Genomic DNA, 19515 nt, shown 5'->3' on the forward strand with positions numbered 1-19515 from the left:
TTGTTTAATGATTATCTTTTATTCTATGCTGATGAACTACCTTTTTTCAATTTATAAAGCAATTTGAAAGAGCAGATTAAATTAAAATTATTTTTATTGCTATGAATATGGGAAATATAATAATTTTACAAATGAAACTAAATTTAATTCAGTGTTCCATAGAATTGGCATGACACACAACTCTCTGTCTGTCACAGACTTTGAAAGTCTTTCTTTCACAAAAATAAAAGAAAAATATTTCTAATGAGAAAAAAATGGAGTGGTAGAAATGAGAAAGAAGAAAAAAATAATTCCTAGAAAGAATGATATTGCATAATAATATATGTGATCCAAATTGATGTACTTGACTGGGACAGATTTGTGTCACATAAATAATATTTTGAGTTTAACAACATAGCTTTGCTATTTCTCCATTATTGAATAGGACAACCAGGTCAGATTCTATTAAACAGATATGGGTTCTCTAAAATTCTTTAATGGCAGTTAGTTAAAAAAAAAACTAGCATTAGATAATGAAAAAGAGGGAGCAGAAGTAGGAAGAGGAAGAGATCAGTGCTAAGAAGCTCACATGTCACCTATAAGAGTCATTAACATCATAATGATTTAAAAAATTAAAATGTATATAGCATTTGAAGGCTTACAGAATATTGTATGTAAATTATTGCTTTGTTTCTCACAATAACCCCCAAAATAGATACAATCACCCATCCTTTTACAGATTTAGAAACATAGTTACTTGCCAAAGATCTCACAATGTGTATATATCTAAAGCAAGATTTAAAATCCATATCTACATGACACTGAGCTGGAGCATATTTCACTGATAAATAATTATTAAGTACCTATTCTGTACAACATACTGTGCTAGACCCTGTTGATATAAGGAAAGAATCTGTTCTCATGGAATTGAAAATCTAACATATAAGAAAGAAATGGGTAAATATGATGTAAGTGAAAAAGTGATTAAGTTAAAGCAAAGATATTTGTAATAATTTCAACGAGAAACTTGAGGAGAGAGGACACATGGTTTTCTTTTTGTTGTTGTTCAATAAGTTTATTATCTTAATCTGAAAATCTTCAGAGAAAATTATAGATTTTTATATTTTAACTATCAGCTGCATGCTCCTGGGCTCTGAGGAAACTCACCTTCTTCTAAGCAACTTGGTCTTTCTTCTGGGCAAGGAATATTTTGTCATGGTTCCATCCTTTCTTTTTAATTTTCCTCTTGGGTTTCTTTTCATATACTGGATTCTCCTTCATACTAATATGAGCTTTCTTGTATCTCCATCATATTGGTAGTTATATTGTTTTTTTGTGTGCTGTGAGAATTGTTTATTATAAGCATATTCATCTTTTTCCATGAGATAATGCATAAAATTTACAATATTTTGGCTCATAGTGTGTTTATGATGTACTTCAGCACTAAATTACTTGATTTCTGAATCATACCCAGGGAAAAATTTGGTACTGTGAGAAATATACAAACTGCCATCCACAGCTCCCATAAGGGTCCCAAAGATTTATTTCCATGCAAGACCTGAATCCAGGTAGTATATAAAAGTACCAGGCTGACCATCAATGCTTCCCACATTGTACTCATCTCCAGTCACTTCCACCTGACTTTCATAGATCTTGTCCATACCAAATCTGTTAAAATCCCTCCAGGCCAGCAGCAAGCCTGTATAACAAGCAGCAACATAATTTGTCAGGCCATACCATACTTTGGTAACTCATGTAGAAACAGTCATATCCCCTTTTATATGGACACAAGCAATTTAGAAGATTACATCTCTGTGGGTGAGTTGGACCTGGATTACAGATCCTATATTTTGGTGTGTTATATTTGTTTTTATCCTAAATTACTAAATGTTTCCATGAATAATAATCCATTTTCCCGCTTGCCTTCTCCAGAATTTTACTAAGTACCTCCTGAAGTATGCTTTATTATTGACAACTTTAACAAAGTCTAACCTGCCAAATGAAACCAGGGTCCTTGGCACAGACCAGTGACACCACAATGCTAGTGGGAAAAAAAGAAAACAGAGTTATAATGGTCATCAGGAAGGAAGTAGCACCTGCGTTGAGACTTGGAAGAAGAGTGGGATTTTAAAAGATAAAAACTGGATAGATTGACAGGAAGCGTGCGTTCATCCAAAGTGTGGCAGATATTATAACCAGTTTCCATCACCAGCTCTCCTTGTTTTCAACTCCATGCCTGGCCAGATACCCCAGGGTTCCTTACCAGTACATTTTGCATCTTTTTTGTGTTATCTTCCCACATTAGATTGTAAGTTTCCTGAGAGCAGATACTGTCTTTCTTTTCTTTATTTGTATCTCCAGCAATCAACACAGTACCTGGCACATAGCACGTACTTAATAAAATGTTTATAGAATTGAAGTAAAATGGAGGAAGTCAGGATAAGAATGGGGAAAATAGAGAAGTTCATTCTAGTTGCAACAAAGAGTACTTGGGAAGGAGTAGGATGAGATAGTTCTGGGAATGTGGGAGGAATCAAATTATATAGATTTCTGAATGTCAGAATAAGGCACATAGTAAAAAAAAGTGAGTGATATGGGAAGACATTGAACATTTTGAGTAGAGTTTTTTGAGAAATGATGGCATTTATTTAAGACTAAAAACATGCTTGAACATTGTTAGAGATTAAATTAACCCTTTAGATTATTTAGACCAACTCACTTATTTTACACATGAGGAATCTGAGGCACAAACAGGTGAAGTTAATTGCTCAATCACAGGGCAAGTTAGTGGCAGAATGGGTACTGGAACTCATGCTTCCTCACTGCTATCTCTTATCTGTGCTTTTTTCAGTGAACCATAAAGTTTTGGACAATCTAGAAGGTGATGTAAAATGACTAATGCAAAAAATCTCCAAAGTGTAGGCTTAACCACAGATATTCAAAAGAGAAGAATAGCCTGGAAAGGTTTAAGCAAAAATCAAATTTTGTGGCAATAATGAATGCAGCAGTAGAGACAACATCATGGCATAACAATAGTTTTTTTTTTTTTAATAAATCATTTCAATTTAGCTCAGTATATCAAGAGCCAAATTGTCTCACCCACAGAGGAAGGAGAGAGCTAACAAAATTTCAGAGAGATGCCAATGCTGGAGACAGAAATTTCTTCATTGCCCCAAGTTAAAATAAAAGTAGAAATGACATTTTCCTGATAATAATGATACTATACCATATTTTGCTAAAGGTAAAGTGGGGATTTCTCTTTTTGGAACTTATAAAATTAGAGAGGTAAGGATCTGAGAAATACTGAATTTTGTAGGAAATAAATCCTATAATGGAGTATTTTAGGTCCACATAAACCTCTTTGATATATTTAACTTATTTCAACAGATATTTATTACTGTATGTACCCATTAAGTCCCAGGAATGATGTTAGGTAACAGAGACAGACAGAAAAATGCAACTGTCACTGTGAAAATTGTGAAATTTTTGTGCATGTTTCCCTTGTCTTGACTCATTCTGAGCCTTAAACAATCATGGTTTTTGATTCTATGAGACTCCTTGTTGTGTTCAATAGCTGTGAAACCCCAGATTTTTGGAGTCTCTAATTACCACCTAAACCCTCACCCAATTTTTTAGTCCTAATAAGGAAATTTCCCCCACCTTGGTTTGGTATTGATAAATGACCCAAGAAATTTACCCATATCTTTTGTCTAATTAGGAATACCTCCTTCCAACATCTGCCATCAATTACTTTTTCTCAACAAGCCTATCATTAAGGTATAAAACTTCCCTGATCAGACACACACCAAAGCGTGTTTCCCCTCCTGAAATATTCACTATCATAGAAGTCTGCACCTACTGAGTGAATTTCTTTGCCTCTGTCAGGTTTAACTTCTGTATGTATTGTCTTACTCTGTGTGTTTCTCTGTGTGCTTTTGTATTTTTTTTTCTGTTTGTTGTGCCATGTAAAATAATGCTTATGCCTTTATGATGAGCTTCCTAAGTATGAATTTACAGTAAATCCTCATACCTGGGATTTTGCTGTCACCCAAGCTATTATGCCATGTGTAACAGTTACTACCCTAAAGGAGATCATTTTATTTTGAGAAGGAATACAAAAAAGTCCTACAATCTTCTAAGAATACCTTCAGGAACATTAAAATTTGCAATGAATTTGGTGATAAATTTCAAGGTCAATAAAAGAGGCTTTTTTTCCAATTTATTTTTTTTTTAGGTTTCACATTCCCTTCCACAAGATTTTGAATTCCAAATTTTTTCCCCATCTCTTCCCTCCTCCCACCTCATGGCAGCATACATTCTGATTACCCCTTACCCTAATCTGTCCTCCTATCTATCATCACCCCCCCCCATTCTATCGTCTCCTTCCCCTTCTATTTTCCTGTAGGGCAGGATAGATTTTTATACTGCATTGTCTGTGTATCTTATTTCCCAGTTGCATGTAAAATCAATTTTTAACATTCATTTTTAAAACTTTGAGTTCCAAATTCTTTCTCTTCCTCACTTCCTACCCACCCTTATTGGGACAGCAAACAATTTGATACAGGCTATACATGTGTAGTCATGTGAAACAATTTTATAATACTCATGTTGTAAAAGACTAACTATGTTTCCCTACATCTAATCCCGCCCCATATATTCTATTCTATTCGCTCTTTTGACCCTGCCCCACCTGAATCTGCCCACCCTTCTATTATTCCCTCTTCTTATGCCCTTTCCCCCTACTTTCCTGTAAAGTAACATAGGTTTCCATGCCCAATTGAGTGTGCATGTTGTTCTCTCCTTAAGCCATATCTAATGAGAATAAGTTCACCCATTCCTTCTCACCTATACTGTAAAAGCTTTTTCTTGCCTCTTTTATGTGAGGTAATTTGCTTCATTTTACCTCTCCCTTTCTCCTCCTAGTACATTCCTCTCTCACCCCTTAATTTTATTTTTTATGTATCATCCTTTCATATTCATCTCATCCTGTGCCCTCTGTTTGTTTATATATATATGTATATATATTATATATATATATATATATAATATATATATTATATATATATATATATATATATATTCCTCTAACTACTTTATATATATATATATATTCCCTCTAACTACTTTAATAATGAGAAAGGTCTCATGGGTTACAAATATCATCTAAAAAGGGGCTCTTTAAAAGCTTTGTTGAGGTTAACAGAAAGAGGGGAGGAAAGAAACATGTGCATAACAAGACAATTATAATCAATGGTAGAGAAGAAGGCAGAACTACTGTTTCTGTTTTCTCTACCAAGGACAAAAACTTTGTCCTGGGAAGGACATCTTCAAAATGATTTATTTATTTACATGCATTTGAAATTTGAGATAATCAAAATTACTGTAATCAAGTTGGTGTCAATGAGTTTCAGTCACCAAAAGAACTGTGTGGCAGATCTTTGAAGTATTGTGGAGAATGGAAAAGGAAATGAAGGACTAGTGATGAACATAAGGGATGTCAATTTTTTTTTAAACAAAGCAAAGTAGTGTGATTTTCTAACCTTAGGTCAATTAATTGAGCTTTTGGTCCTGGCAAATTTATGCATTATCTGAATTGCAAAAGTATATAATTTCCATGTATGAAATCTGGTATTTATTTTCCTGGAGAAATAATGTTATATATAATGGTTAGTTTCCGAGGCTAGCTCGTGATACAACCCCATAACTAGATGGTAGATTATTTAGAGTAGTTCTTAACTAGAGACCTGAATTACGATTTCTAAGATGCTCTGTTTCCTGAGTCCTAAGGACCCTCTGCATTCTTCTGAACCGAGCATTGGGAAAATTTGAGTGGGCAGAGGTTTTATCAACCTGGAAGTTCCTATGTAAATATTAGGAGTAAGGACAGAGAGTAGGAGGTGGAGATTATAGCAGAGGCAGGGAGGGATAAGATCGGTCATTTATATACGAATTCATTGCAGGTAAATCAGAGATTTCCTACTTGTTCAGGAGTATCTGTGGAAACTTTCCATTACTTTGAATTCAAATCTTCTGTTTCAGAAAAGATTAGTACTCTGAGTTAAATTCAACATTTCAGACTTTTGGTGCTTTATTTAAAAACCAAAAGATTCAGTATTAGATTATACTTAAGTAGAGGATATAAATATATACCACATTCTGCCTCTTGAAGGCATCTATAGATAAGTTGTACTGAACTGAACATGTTGAATCTCTATAGGATTCAAAGCCCAAAGACTATGGGCTCACATGAACTAGGTCTAAAAAAATGGTGATCTGATACAAAAAGATTCATTTTATCTTTTTTAATCATTGCCCCTACTTGAATTTAATCCTGGAAAATCTCTAAAAATAAAGTTTAGCTACATCTAAAGTCTAATTTTTCCCTCAGTGTGGTTGTTTAGTCATTTTTCAGTCATTCCCAACTCTTCATGACCCCATTTGAAATTTTTTTTTGGGCAAAAATACTGCAGTGGTTTGCATTGTCTGAGTAACTAACTGATTTCATTCCAAGGTAAACTATTGAACAGGGCCTAGATAGGTTGTGCTAGTCTTTCTTGAAGAAGTGCTCTGCATGTAGCAATCTCTCTCTAGAACACAGTTTCTTAACCATTTTTGGATCATGGACCCTCCTGGCAGTATGGTGAAACTTCTGAACCCCTTTTCAGAATATTTTTTTTTAAATGCACACAACAAAATAAACAGGATTACAAAGTATACCACTTATATTACAATATAGTTACCATATACTTGTATATATACATATGAGTATATATACAATATAATTTACATATGAAAGTATATACATAAGTATATAATATACAAGTATATTACTTATATATTTAAATAATATTTTATATAATTAAATGTGTGTGTTCATAAACACAAGGTTAATCGTGTTGCATATGGAATTCAAAATTTCTCCTCCTGGTTGAGTTACAAAAGATGTCCTTGAACTTTAGTCTCAGGGCATGCACAATTATATGGTCTAGCATTCTGATGTGCTTCTGCTATAAGTGACTATTACTGGTAAGGCAAAGGAGAGTTAGAAAAATCATCTGTCACTACCAGTCCCTCTAGAATAAAGTTTTGTTATGTTTTTGATCTGGTCTGGATATTTAGAGCATCCAAAGACAAAGATGTGAGAACTTGATTTTATAGACCACTGAGGGGAATTTTAGATGTTCCTTGTCCTCCAGATTTCATAGGATTGATCCATATTTTGAAAAACAATCAGCATAGTGCCAGTGAACATTATCATATTTATTAGGAAGATACTCCTTAGGATGTTTACTATGTTACTGATGACAATGAACTCCAAAATGTGTCATAGTTTTATACATAAATTTATTAGGCCATTTAGTAGAGGAGGTTTGTAAGGCTACCCCCTCATTCTCTGCAAAGTTGATATTATCTAAATTTTCAGAGAAGAATACCAGTACAAGAACATATGTAGCAGTTAAAATCTTTTATAAAGAGGGCAATTTCTTGGCAGTATCTATTGATTATAATGTTAGAAAGCATAAACATTCAAATTAAGGTCAATTGAGATATCTCATAAACATTCAGATTTGGGGAATCCCAAGCATCAGGTGGACCCAATACCTGAATGGGATACAAGCATTTTCTGCAGCTATCTGGCTCCTTTGGGAGGGTCTCTAAGTTCACCAATTTCTCGCCACATTAAGTCAGATTTAAATAACATTAACAAATAAAGTCTTGGAAATAATAAACTATTTTCCCCATACTTATAATCTCATTCTTTTGACTAGGGAATTCATTTGATAAGTGATTCCCTTGATCACCTTGTACCATCATTTACATTTGAAACTAAAGAGATAATCTGATTGGACTCCATCTAATAGATGCACAAACTGAGGTTCATAGATTTTCCTCTGAAACTTAAATGACATGCCCTATGTTATAAAGCTTATAATAGAAGAACTTAGATTTGAAGCCAAGTCCTTTGACTCAAAATCCAGGTATTATTTTGCCATATGACACTGTCTCAAATGCCCGGCATGTGCAAAGCCAGCATAGCACTATTCTAATCTTTCATTTATTACTCAAATGTGCAGATGTAATTTAGACTAACCAAATCTTCAAACTTCTAGCCTTAATTAGAACATATGCAGATATAAATGTGCTACATAGTTTCTGTAAGTCTTTAAAAGAAAAGCTTATAGAAATGACTGCTGTCTGGTGGGTGAACAACCCCAGCTGTATCTACATAATTCATCACATCATGTTTGGGGATTCGTTTGTACTCAATCCTCCATCACTTCCTAACTTTTATTTGATCCTCTCACTGATACATAAGCAACTTTAGTCATAATATGATATCACATGTCACTAAATGGTTATTGTGAAGGTCAATACCAAATAGGCATTTTAGAAATTTGCATATTTCAATTTCTTTTTATTCTCTCTCTCTCTCTCTCTCTCTCTCTCTCTCTCTCTCTCTCTCTGTGAGTGTGTCTGTCTCCTACATAAACAACACACACAATACAAATTCACTTATGCTTCATTGTTCATATAATCAGAACATGTTTTCAGGGAAGATATGTCTCCATGTCTCAGGGAAGAATATAGCCCAATATGCACAATTGTGTATGTATGCACATATCACTTTAGATTGAGCTATGCATGTATAAGGCACTGGAGACCTGCTTCTGGGAGTCAGAAGAACTGGCACAGGGATAGACACTGTTTCCCTGCAACATGTTTTTGATGAAAGTGCAATTGCTATGTTCTTGAGTTCAGGTTAAGAGTGAAGACTCTCTTCACTCATAGCAGATGACATGTAGTAGGCCTAAGGGCCACACCTTCATGGGGCCCAGAGAACCAAGCTTGAGATTTTGGCTTTTTTCTTCTTCATTCCTATCAGTACTAGGTGTGGAGAGTAGAGTCTGGGGCATAGGAACTGGATCTGGTAGACCAACAATACAGAACAGAGAATGTAGTCAGTCTGTTAATGAAGTCCTGAGAAGCCGGTGTTCCTGACTCTAGCCTAGCAGAATATTGGACTTGAAATTGGTGGGATTAACACCATGTAGGAGCTGAGGTAAACTCTGAGTTTAATTCCTCTTTTTTCTCCAAAGACAGAGGTGGTATATGAGGGGATTATGTTCCTAGGCATTTGGGAAAATATTTTTATTTTTGCTCTTTTTTAAATTGTTGAAGTAAGCATTTTTTTTTTTGTAAAAGCTAATTTGATATAAGCGGTTAAATGGAACTGGAGACCTAGTTCTGTTCCCTAAAATTGCAGAGAATCAAATCAGTTTCATGTTAGCTATTATTATTGCCATCATCAACATCATCTTACTTAAAGTCATGTGTTTTGTATATGCTTTAATTAAAATATTATGGTAAATAATCATTAAGAGGATTAGAAACTGAATTTAGAATGGAGTTAAGCTTTTTTTCCTATTATGAGTTGTGTTTTTTTCATTTATTGTGAAGAGAGTTTTCCTCTCAAATATAGTTATAGTTTTATTTTACTTTAATTTTGTTTCAATTCTTCATTCTTGTTATACAACCTTAATTCTACTAAACTGGAACTTGCATTATTGGATCTGAGGAAATCAGTTTGATTTTTCTAGTAATCTGCACTTGCTGTCAGTTATCATGGCATCAAATTTTTATGTGTGTACTTGTGTGTGTATGCATGTGTATGTGCATACAGTCAACATTTTGGCAGTATCACAATATGCATTTGGAGTGGAAAATGAAATTTTATGTATCCCTTATAAATTCTATTTCCAGCCTAGGAAACTTTCGATATGTGTTATCTTCTTCATTAGAATGTGAGCTCCTTGAGAATGGGGATTTATTACTGCTTTTCCATTTGAATCCCCATTGCTTAGGTGGCACAGTTTTTATTTTTATTTTTTTGCATATAGCACTGCATAAATGCTTTTTCATTCATCTGTTCAAAAGAGATACAATGCTGTCTAAATTTTCAAGAAAATAGACTTTTGATTCCTAATAAGTCTATTTGGACCTCTAAATATTAACGTGGACTCAATGGAGAATGCAGATCACTTTTCTTTTGGCAATAATGTAAGGCAATTTTGTGGATAGTGTGGAATAGAAGATCTCTTGTAGCCTTTATAGTTCTAAGCAATAGACTCCTATGAAGAAAATCATTATAGTTACAACATATTACCTACTTTTCTAAACCTGTTTAGTATTGCTTTCTTTTACACACTAAAATATACTGTCAAATTAGTCTACTTGCTGATTCTTGAACTTGGCATTCCATTTCTCACCTCTCTTCATTTGCACAGATTATACCCCAAGCCTAGAATGGAATCCTTCTTCACCTTCATCTCTCTGAATACTTAATTTTCTTCGAGGCTCAGCTCAAGTACTAGCTGTTAGAGGAAGTCTTTCTTGATCAAACTCATTGTTGATGCTCTTTCCTTCCCCAAATGATTCCATATTTACTTATATATAAATAAATTATAATAATTACAATTTATATTATACATAAAAATATATATATGTCTGTAAATAATATAATTATATTATGAAGTAAATATAATTACTTAGAAAGTGGGTGGTCTATAAGTTTTCATAGCTCTAAATCCTATGAAAGGAGATAAAAGAAAGTCAAGAAACTTGAAGTGTGTGGCCCTGATAGCATACTTGTTATCCAGCTGTCTGTAACCTTTTTTGATGCTAGAGGCCTTGGTACTATGTGCAGGCTCATAGAAATAGGTAATAGCATCCATTTATGGTATTCTACCACCATCACAGCCTTTTCTCAACAGAAAAGATGAAAAAGTTGGTGACCTTAAACCATATGCTTAATTGGAAAGAGACTACAGTTTATTATTCCTAGCTTTCTGGTCACTGAGATTTATTAGTGAAGATTTTCATCTATTCCAAGAATTTCAAGCTGGCTTTTGATAGATTATTTTCCCATCTGCTTTTATACTATTTTTAATGTGCTTATGCTAGTGCTACTGCATTCTATCAATCAGGAACAACAGTGAGTTAAATGGTGACTGTTTTATATTATGTAGCAGACTGGTATGGTGGAAAAAACAAAATTTGAGAGGCTAGAAAATCTGAATTCAAATTCCATCTCTGTTACCACCTACGATGGTAGGGACAAATTACTTTACCATCTTTAAGCCTATATATCTTTATATATAAAAATAGGGAGCTGGATTAGATGAGCTCTAAGTTCTCTCCCAGGTCCTGAATTTTATGACCTAGGTCATTAAACCTCTCTGAACTTCAGTTGTTGTTATTTTTTGTTATTATTATTATTTCTAAAATGGCCATAATAATATGCAGTAGCTACCTCAAAGGATTATTGTCAGGATAAAACAAGAAACTGTGTGAAAAAAAAACTTTAAAATACCATATGAGTATTATTCAAACTATTATTCAAATGAAATTTGCACAACGCTAGACAATTCTTAAAAGATTACTATTGTAAAATTTGGTAAGCATTTCTATTTACCAGGGAAATGTAGTCACATACTTGATTGTAAGACATTTTCATTTATTTATCAAAAAGTAATTATTTTAATAAATACTTAAAAATTATGAATCATACAATGACTGTACTAAATATCTGACATGAATATTATTCAGTAAAAATAATAATAACAAAATATTTGGGTCCAGTTAAAATTAAATTATTTCTCACTCTTCAATAGAAATAATAACATCACTGTAGTGTTTTAATATTTTGAAAGCAACAACATTGGGAGGTAAATACATCAGGTATTATCACTCATGCTGTATTGATGGGGAAACTGAGGCTCATAAAAATTTTCACTTGCCCAGAGTCACAGAAATAATGTCAGAATTATATCCTAGTTCTCTACTGATGCTATGTCCAGTGTTGTTTAACAAAGTTAAAGAAGGATAGGTAAATATGTGTGTGAGAGAGAGAAAGAGAGAGAGAGATGGGGAGAGAGAGAGAGTGAGTGAGAGAGAGAGATGGATAGTACCTAACCTCAAAGTGTTTACATCTTAATTGGGAAATACAAAACATCAAGTGAAACTGGAAAGCACAGATGAGAAACAAGGGTACGTTCGCAAGGGCAAGAAATCTGATGGGGGGATAGAGCAATTCAGCGAGTGAGTTGATCTGGGCTCAAAGTAAGAAGCATTTCTGGGATGTTTACAGACATGGAAATCCTGGCTGGGGAGTCACCAACCCAAAGAGCAGATCTCAGAGTGGAGTGATCCTGAGGTGGATAATTCAGCTGGTAGGGAATTAAAGTACTCCAGAGAGTGAATTTGGCTGGGCATATTATTAACTTAGTTTGTAAAATCCATCTAAGTAAAGTGGAACTAATCAGATCAGTGCCTAATTATAACTTTTGGCAGAATTTTCCAGTGGGCCATGATGGTAATTTTAAAAATAAAATGCATTGCTTCTGAAATGTAATTTGGGCTCTGTCTACATAACACCAAACATCGGAACAGTTCACTCATTGCATTCAAAGAAATGCTTAATTCATTCATATTTGTGCTTTACCTATGACAGTATCTCTGAGACTTGACTTTAGACAGAAAAGATCAAGCCTTAAATTTCTGCATATTTATATATGTCTTTTTTTCTTCATCACTATTTTTCTGTGGGCTTTCTGGTACAATGGAATGAATTCTGCATCTGGAATCAGAGGGCATTAATTTGAATTCAGATTCTATCACTTAGGTCACATATAATCCTGGAAAATTTAATTCAATTCAACAGTCTGTTTAGACCTAAATTACCTGTATATGTAAAATGAGAGACTTGGGTTTTTATTGTTGTTGTTTTTGAGTCATTCAATTGTGTTTTACTTTTCATGACCCCATGGACTATAGCAAACCAGGCCCTTCTATACTCCACTATCTTTTGAAGTCTTTTCAAGATCATTCTTGTTGCTTGCATGATGCTATCTATGCATCTTATCCTCTGCCATCCCCTTTTCCTTTTGCCATAAATATTTCCCAACATAATTTTCCATGAGATCCATCTTCTCCTTATGTGGGCAAATTATTGAAACTTCAGATTCAGTATTTTGCCTTCCAATGAATACTCTAAATTAACTTCCTTAAGTATTGATTGATTCAATGTCTTTGCTGTCCATAGGGCTCTCAAAAATCTTCTTCAGCACCACGGTTTGAAAATGTTGATTCTGTGGCACTAAGTTTTTCTTATAGCCCCATTTTCGTAGCCATATACCATGGCTAGAAAAAAACCATAGCTTTGATAAGATGGATGTTTGTCAGCAGGTGGTGTCTCTGCTTTTTAGTATGCTGCCCAGACATGCCATAGCTTTCCTTTCAAGGAGAAAGTGTCTTAATTTCACAGTTAAATCTGCAGTCACAGTCTGCAGTGATATTTGAGCCCAAGAATATAAAATCTGAAATTACTTCAATACTCTCCCCCTCTTTATTTGCCAGGAATTAATGGAATCAGTTGCCAAGATCTTAGGTTTTTTTTTTTATATTAACTTCAAGTCAGATTTTATACACTATTTTTTTTCATTCTCGAGAAGCTTCTTAATTCTTCTTCACTTTGTGCCATTTTCATGTGATATCATCTGCATAGCTGAGATTGGTGGTATTTCTCCCAGACACCATAATTCCAGCTTTTGATTCATCCAGCCTGGAATTTTACATGATGCACTCTGCATACATGGTAAATAAAGAAGATTACAACATATAGCTTTGCTGTACTCCTTTTCCAATCTTAAATCAATCAGTTGTTCCATGTTCAGTTCTAATTATTGCTACCTAGTCCATATATAGGTTCATGAGTAGATAAGTAAGATGATCTAGTGCTCCCATGTCTTTGAGGACTTGCCACATTTTGTGGATCCTTACAGTTAAAGGATTTAGTGTAGTCAATGAAGCAGAAGTAGATTTTGGTTTAGTTTTTGATTTCTAAAACTCTTTTGCTTTCTCCATAATCCAGCAGAGGTTGGCAATTTGGTTTATTGTTCCTCTGTCTCCTAAAAAAACAGCCTACCCTTCCAGTAATTCTTGTTTCACAAATTACTGAAGCCTAGCTTGCAGAATCTTAAGCATAACCTTGGTGATGTGTAAAAGGAGTGTGATTGTTTGGTAATTTGAACATTTTTTGGCATCGCCATTTTTTAGGATTAAGACTTGAACTGATCTTTTCCAATCCAGTGGCCATTGTTTAATTTTCCTAATTTGTTGGCATATTAAGTGTATCATTTTGAAAGCACCATCTTTCAGAATTTTAAATCAGCTTGAATTTTTAACCTCAGCTGGAATTACATAGCCTTATTGTTGGCCATGCTTCCTAACACCCACTTGATTTCATTCTCCAAGATGTCTGGCTCTAGGTCAGTAACCACATTTTTGTGGTTGTTGTTAAAATATTTCTTGTATTTTTCCATATGTTAAGATCTTCTGTGTATTCTTGTCACTTCTTAATAACTTCCATTTTTGCTAAGTCCCTACTATTTTTGTCTTTTATCATGCTTGACTTTAGATGATTTCTAAAATCCCTTCCATTTCTAAATCTATTAGAATCACTCAGTCTCTGTCACTTGGAAAACTTGCTCTGATCTCAAATATTTCTGTTTAGTTTCAGGGTCCCCCAGCTTCCTAATCATCAAGGTTTCTAACCTCAATCATCCTTAACTCTTCCTTCTCCTCAAGTACCTCTATCATAATACAATTCCAAGCCATGATGATTCTACCTCCACAGTGTTTCTTGGATGAATTTGTTTTTTCTCCATTCAAGTAGCCAGAATCTTTATTTAGACTCCACTGATCTCTTCCCTCAACTCCAGAAATAACTTCCTACTATCTCTCTTTGACCATAGGTTTTCTATATCAAGTGTGCTTCATAATTGCCAAAATATTCACTTTTTAGCCACTAGTCTGACCAAGTCACATCACTGCTCAAAAACATGCACATTTCCCATTCGCATCTAAAGAAAAAAGAAAAGAAACAACCACCCGAGCATGATATTTAAGGCTTATCATGAGCTAGTTTTATTCTATCTGTTAAATTGTATAAAAACCAGCATATCTTTGGTTATACCTGTATTCATGTTGGTTTTCCCAGTAGAATACATGCTTCCTAAAGAGAGATATGTTTTTTAAATTTTTTTATATTTATTTCCCCAATACCTAACACACAAATGTTTGCTGACCTAAATTAAATGATGAAATAATTTCTGTGAAAAAGTAATCCAATTTTTTTTCCATATAGACCATAAGGACAAAGCAACCATTAGCTTAACTCTTTCACTTTTCAACCCATTGCTCTAATATTATGTGGTTCGTATTGAGAGTTTTAGGTAAGAATTCCATAAATGTTGAATATCTATTCACCATTTTAGTAAAGTTTGAAAAGATATACTTCCCTTGAGAGTCCAATAACCAGAAGAGTGTTTTCAATGGTTCAAAGAACTCTGCAAAGTCAGATTATTAATTAGTTCAAAAATCTTAGGCCTTTTTTCTTTCCTTTTCCTACAGAGCAGAAGGAAAGTGGGTGATAAAATTTAGAAGCTCAGAGTATTAGAGCAATTGCTCATTATGTTAGAGAGAAGAGAACAAATTAAATGAATATTAAGGAAGACCAGAAGCCTGGTGAAAACAAGTTTGTATTTTTTTTTCTTCTTGCCCTTTTCAGGGAACATTAAGAGTCTCATTTCATAATTCATGCCCAAACTCCAGATAGTAGGGGTTCATAATCTGGAGTTCATTCAACTTTATCAAATACCCTTGATTCTAATAAGACTGAACACATAAGGCAGTCAAATATCTTCCATAGTGTCTTTCTTTTGAGGATAAATCTAGAATTATCATTATAGTCATTTATTTAGCACTTAATTGGATTGAACCCATCATTTTTAGTATAGACAAATACAATAAAAAAGACTAGCTCTTTGATTGAAATCACCAATCAAGTCACACTCCAAAAAAAGTACAGCTTGTTATGCTTACAGACGTAACTTAAGCTGAATTATTTCAGTCTCTTACAGATTATCATAATTTGTGTCTTTCAAATGGTGCTCCAGAATGGATCTAAAGATTTTTGCCTTTGATGCAGGCCAGGATTTAGGATAGAAAATATTGTTTACCATCCCTAGCAACATCAAAGCACCTGAGCCCCAATCCATATCAGTGATATTTGCACATTCAGATCTGTTGTGTTTTTTCCCCCCACAGAAATTGTGGATTCAAAATTAGACTGGATGCAAATTACATTCGGATGCAAAACAGGCCATTTCAGTAGCAGAAGAAAATACTCTTTCTCTCTCAACTGCCATTATTCTGCTCTACCATTCAGAAAATAGAATCATTTCTTTATCTGTTTAAATATTTTCCCACAAAATATAAACATCCTTTTCTTAAACCTATGATTTAAATGTTCCTGTCATTAGTTCTGTAAAATCAAGGAGTTGAGCTAGGGATATCCTTCAGGTGTACAGGCTAATCCTCTACATCTCTCATGATATATCCTAAATTTTGAAGGTGCTCAGGGAAAGCAATAGAGAAAGCATTTGATCTGGATGTTGTCATATCAACAGTCAGGAATGGCATCAGCAAAAGCAGTATTCAGAGAATGAATAGTCTTTAGCATGGTGTCTTTTTTTTTCACAGTGATGTAAATATAGAAAGAAAAAAATTTACATGTGTTTAGAAGTAAAATGTAATGGAAACTCTATCATATAGGCAAGTGTTAAGGTCACTTGAGGACTTTTGTTTTTCAGGCTTTTGGCCATACATTTATGTATAATGGCATTCAATTTAAAAATGCTATAAGCTATCAAAGAATGACTTTGTCTTTCTTACACACAGCCAATTTGGCTGAATTTTCATTTTTTAATTTTGCTAGTTTTGACACCAAATGGACAGAGTCTGTATTGTAGTTGCTTTGGAGCAACAATTTAACAATTCAATGAGTATGATTGAAAGAGGTTTCTAATTGCCAAATCCAATGTCTTTTGCTTAATCTTCATTCTTTAGGTTTTATAAGGTAGTGAGGCTGCACAGTGGATAGAGTGATGAACTTAGAGTCAGGAAGACCTGAGTTCAAATCTGATTTCAGACATTTATTAGCTATATTACCCTGAGAAAATCACTTAGCTTCTGTTTGCCTCTTTTTCCCTCTCATCTGTAAAATGGGGATAATAATAGCAGCTCCTTCTCAGTGGCACAAACAACTTAGGGTTGTTGTAAGGAACAAATAAGATAATATTTGTAAAAAGTATAGTGCCTGAAAAATAGCAGGTGCTAAATAAATACTAGCTATTAATTCAGGACACTTCTCTCTCCTGGTTCTCCTACCTGACCAGTCTTTCTCAGTGTTCTTTGCTGGATTCTCATCAAGATCACAACCACTAACCATGAATGTTTCCCAGAGCTCTGTACTGCACCCTCTTCTCTTTTCTCTCTATACTACATCAACTCCCATGGATTTAATTATCATCTTTATGATGATGATTCTCAAATTTACTTATCCAGTCCTAACCTCTCTACTGACATACAGTTTTCTGTCTCCAACTACTTTTCAGACATCTTGAACTGAATATCCAGTAGACAGCTTAAACTGAGCATGTCCAAAACTGAACTTGTTGTCTTTCCCCCTAAGTCTTACCTCTTTCCAAACTTCTATTTTAATTTTGTTGGCAGCTTCATTCTCCCAGTCCCCCAGGTTCACAACCTAGATGTCATCTTTGTCACTACCTCTTATATCTGATTTGCTGCCAAGGTCTTTTGATTTCCCCTTTGCAACATTTAACAAATATATCCACCTCTCTCATCTTATAGTGACGCCATTCTGATACAGGTCTTTATCACCTTACTCCTGGACTATTGCAATAGCTTTCTCCTTTGTCTACCTGCCACAGCATCTCCCCACTACAATCCATTCTCTGATCATCCAGTAAAGTGTTTTTTCCTAAAGCTCCTATCTGACCATATCACCCCTAAACTTGATATAAACTCCACTGATTTGCCATACCTTCAGAATCAAATATAAAATCCTCTATTTGGTTTTCAAAATCATTCATAATCTAGCCCCTCCCCCATTTTTTTTCAAAATTATTCCACTATATCCACCCTGCTCCTTACTTTTCAAGCCAGTGACACTAGCCTTGCTATTCCAAGAACAAGATATCTCTCTGCTTTAGACATTTTCTCTCAATTTACTCCACATCTCTAATACTCTCCATTCTCATCTGCCTCTAACTTCCCTGGTTTTCTCATGGCCTATCTAAAATTTGACTTTATACAGGCAGCCTTTCCTAATCCCTGTTAATTCTTGTGCTTTTCCTCTGTTAATATATTCTATTTATCTTATTATTTCAATGGTACATGAATAGGTTTGTTTTTGTTACTTGGAACGGAAAGAGCTCTCTTAACTATATTGCTTTTTTGTATGAATTTTATATTGCAAACATTCAAAAGAGAAAAGACTAGGACTGCACATTTTTGTTTCAAGACCATTATTAACATATGTTATTAATTATATATAATTTCACTGAGTTGTTTTCCAATTGTAGTATCACAGTGGCTGGCTAAGGAATTATAAAAACATGAAGAATAAAGTTGAGCCATAGATCTGTGGAATCCTAGAGTTGAGAAGTATCTCTGAGGTCATCTAGTTCATCCACTGCCCAGTTGATGAATCTCCTCCATAACATCTCAAATGATTGATCATGTAACTTCTGCTTGAACTTGCCCATTTAATATGACTTCTATATCCAATAAGGTAATAGATATAGGGACTGAGGACAGAAGCAGAACCTGTGATTTCTTTGGTTCAGGGAACTAGCCACCGGAATTGATTCCCTCTCCCAACACTGGCTAGCATCATATCTAGAACTTAATCATCTCAGAGAGCAGCTTATATTACTGAAAGGTTAAATGACTTTGCCAACATCTCACAGACATTATCTGGTAGGAATGGCACAATGACTAGAAACCTGGGCTTTAGGAGATCTGAGTTAGCTATGTGAATCTGGGCAAGTCACACTTTGCTTCAGTTTCATCACATGAAGTATAAGGATGTTATAGTACCTACCTGCCAGGTAGCTGTGACTTTAAAATGAAATTATATTTGTAAATCACTTAGCATAATGTCTGCCACATAGAAGGTGTTCAAAAAATGCTTATTTCTATCCTTTCTTCTTGGCTTAGTGAAGGCAATACATTTTATGTTTTCATAACTTTAATTGATGGGTATTTCATCTTTATATTGGAACAACACCTTCTTATCTGTAACTTCCACCCACAACAAGTCTTCAATCACATGTAAGTATGTCCCTCCTGCATGGGAGAGCCAATCAAAACATTTTAGAAATATCTTGTTCTCTTTAGGATATTTCATATAGTGAAAAGGCTCTGGAGTCAGAGAAACTTAGTTCAACTACTGCTCCTGAGAGTACTTATGCAACTGTCAGAAAGTCACCTACCCTCCCTAGGACTTAGTTTCCATATCTATAAGATTAGAGAGCTGTACATAGAAATTTCTGAGGTCCCTTCCTGCTCTAGATCTATGATCCAATTAATTCAATTCAATAGATATTGAGT

General features: G+C 34.3%; 1 pseudogene; it reads right to left on the reverse strand.

Annotated features, from left to right (window-relative positions):
* Window positions 1–1104: 1104 nt before the first annotated feature.
* LOC110207872 (large ribosomal subunit protein uL18 pseudogene) overlaps window positions 1105–19515 on the reverse strand; it is a 109710-nt pseudogene continuing 91299 nt past the window's right edge.

This window comes from Phascolarctos cinereus, unplaced genomic scaffold (assembly GCF_003287225.1).
Source record: "Phascolarctos cinereus isolate Bilbo 61053 unplaced genomic scaffold, phaCin_HiC Scaffold_4;HRSCAF=312, whole genome shotgun sequence".
NCBI lineage: Eukaryota > Metazoa > Chordata > Mammalia > Diprotodontia > Phascolarctidae > Phascolarctos > Phascolarctos cinereus.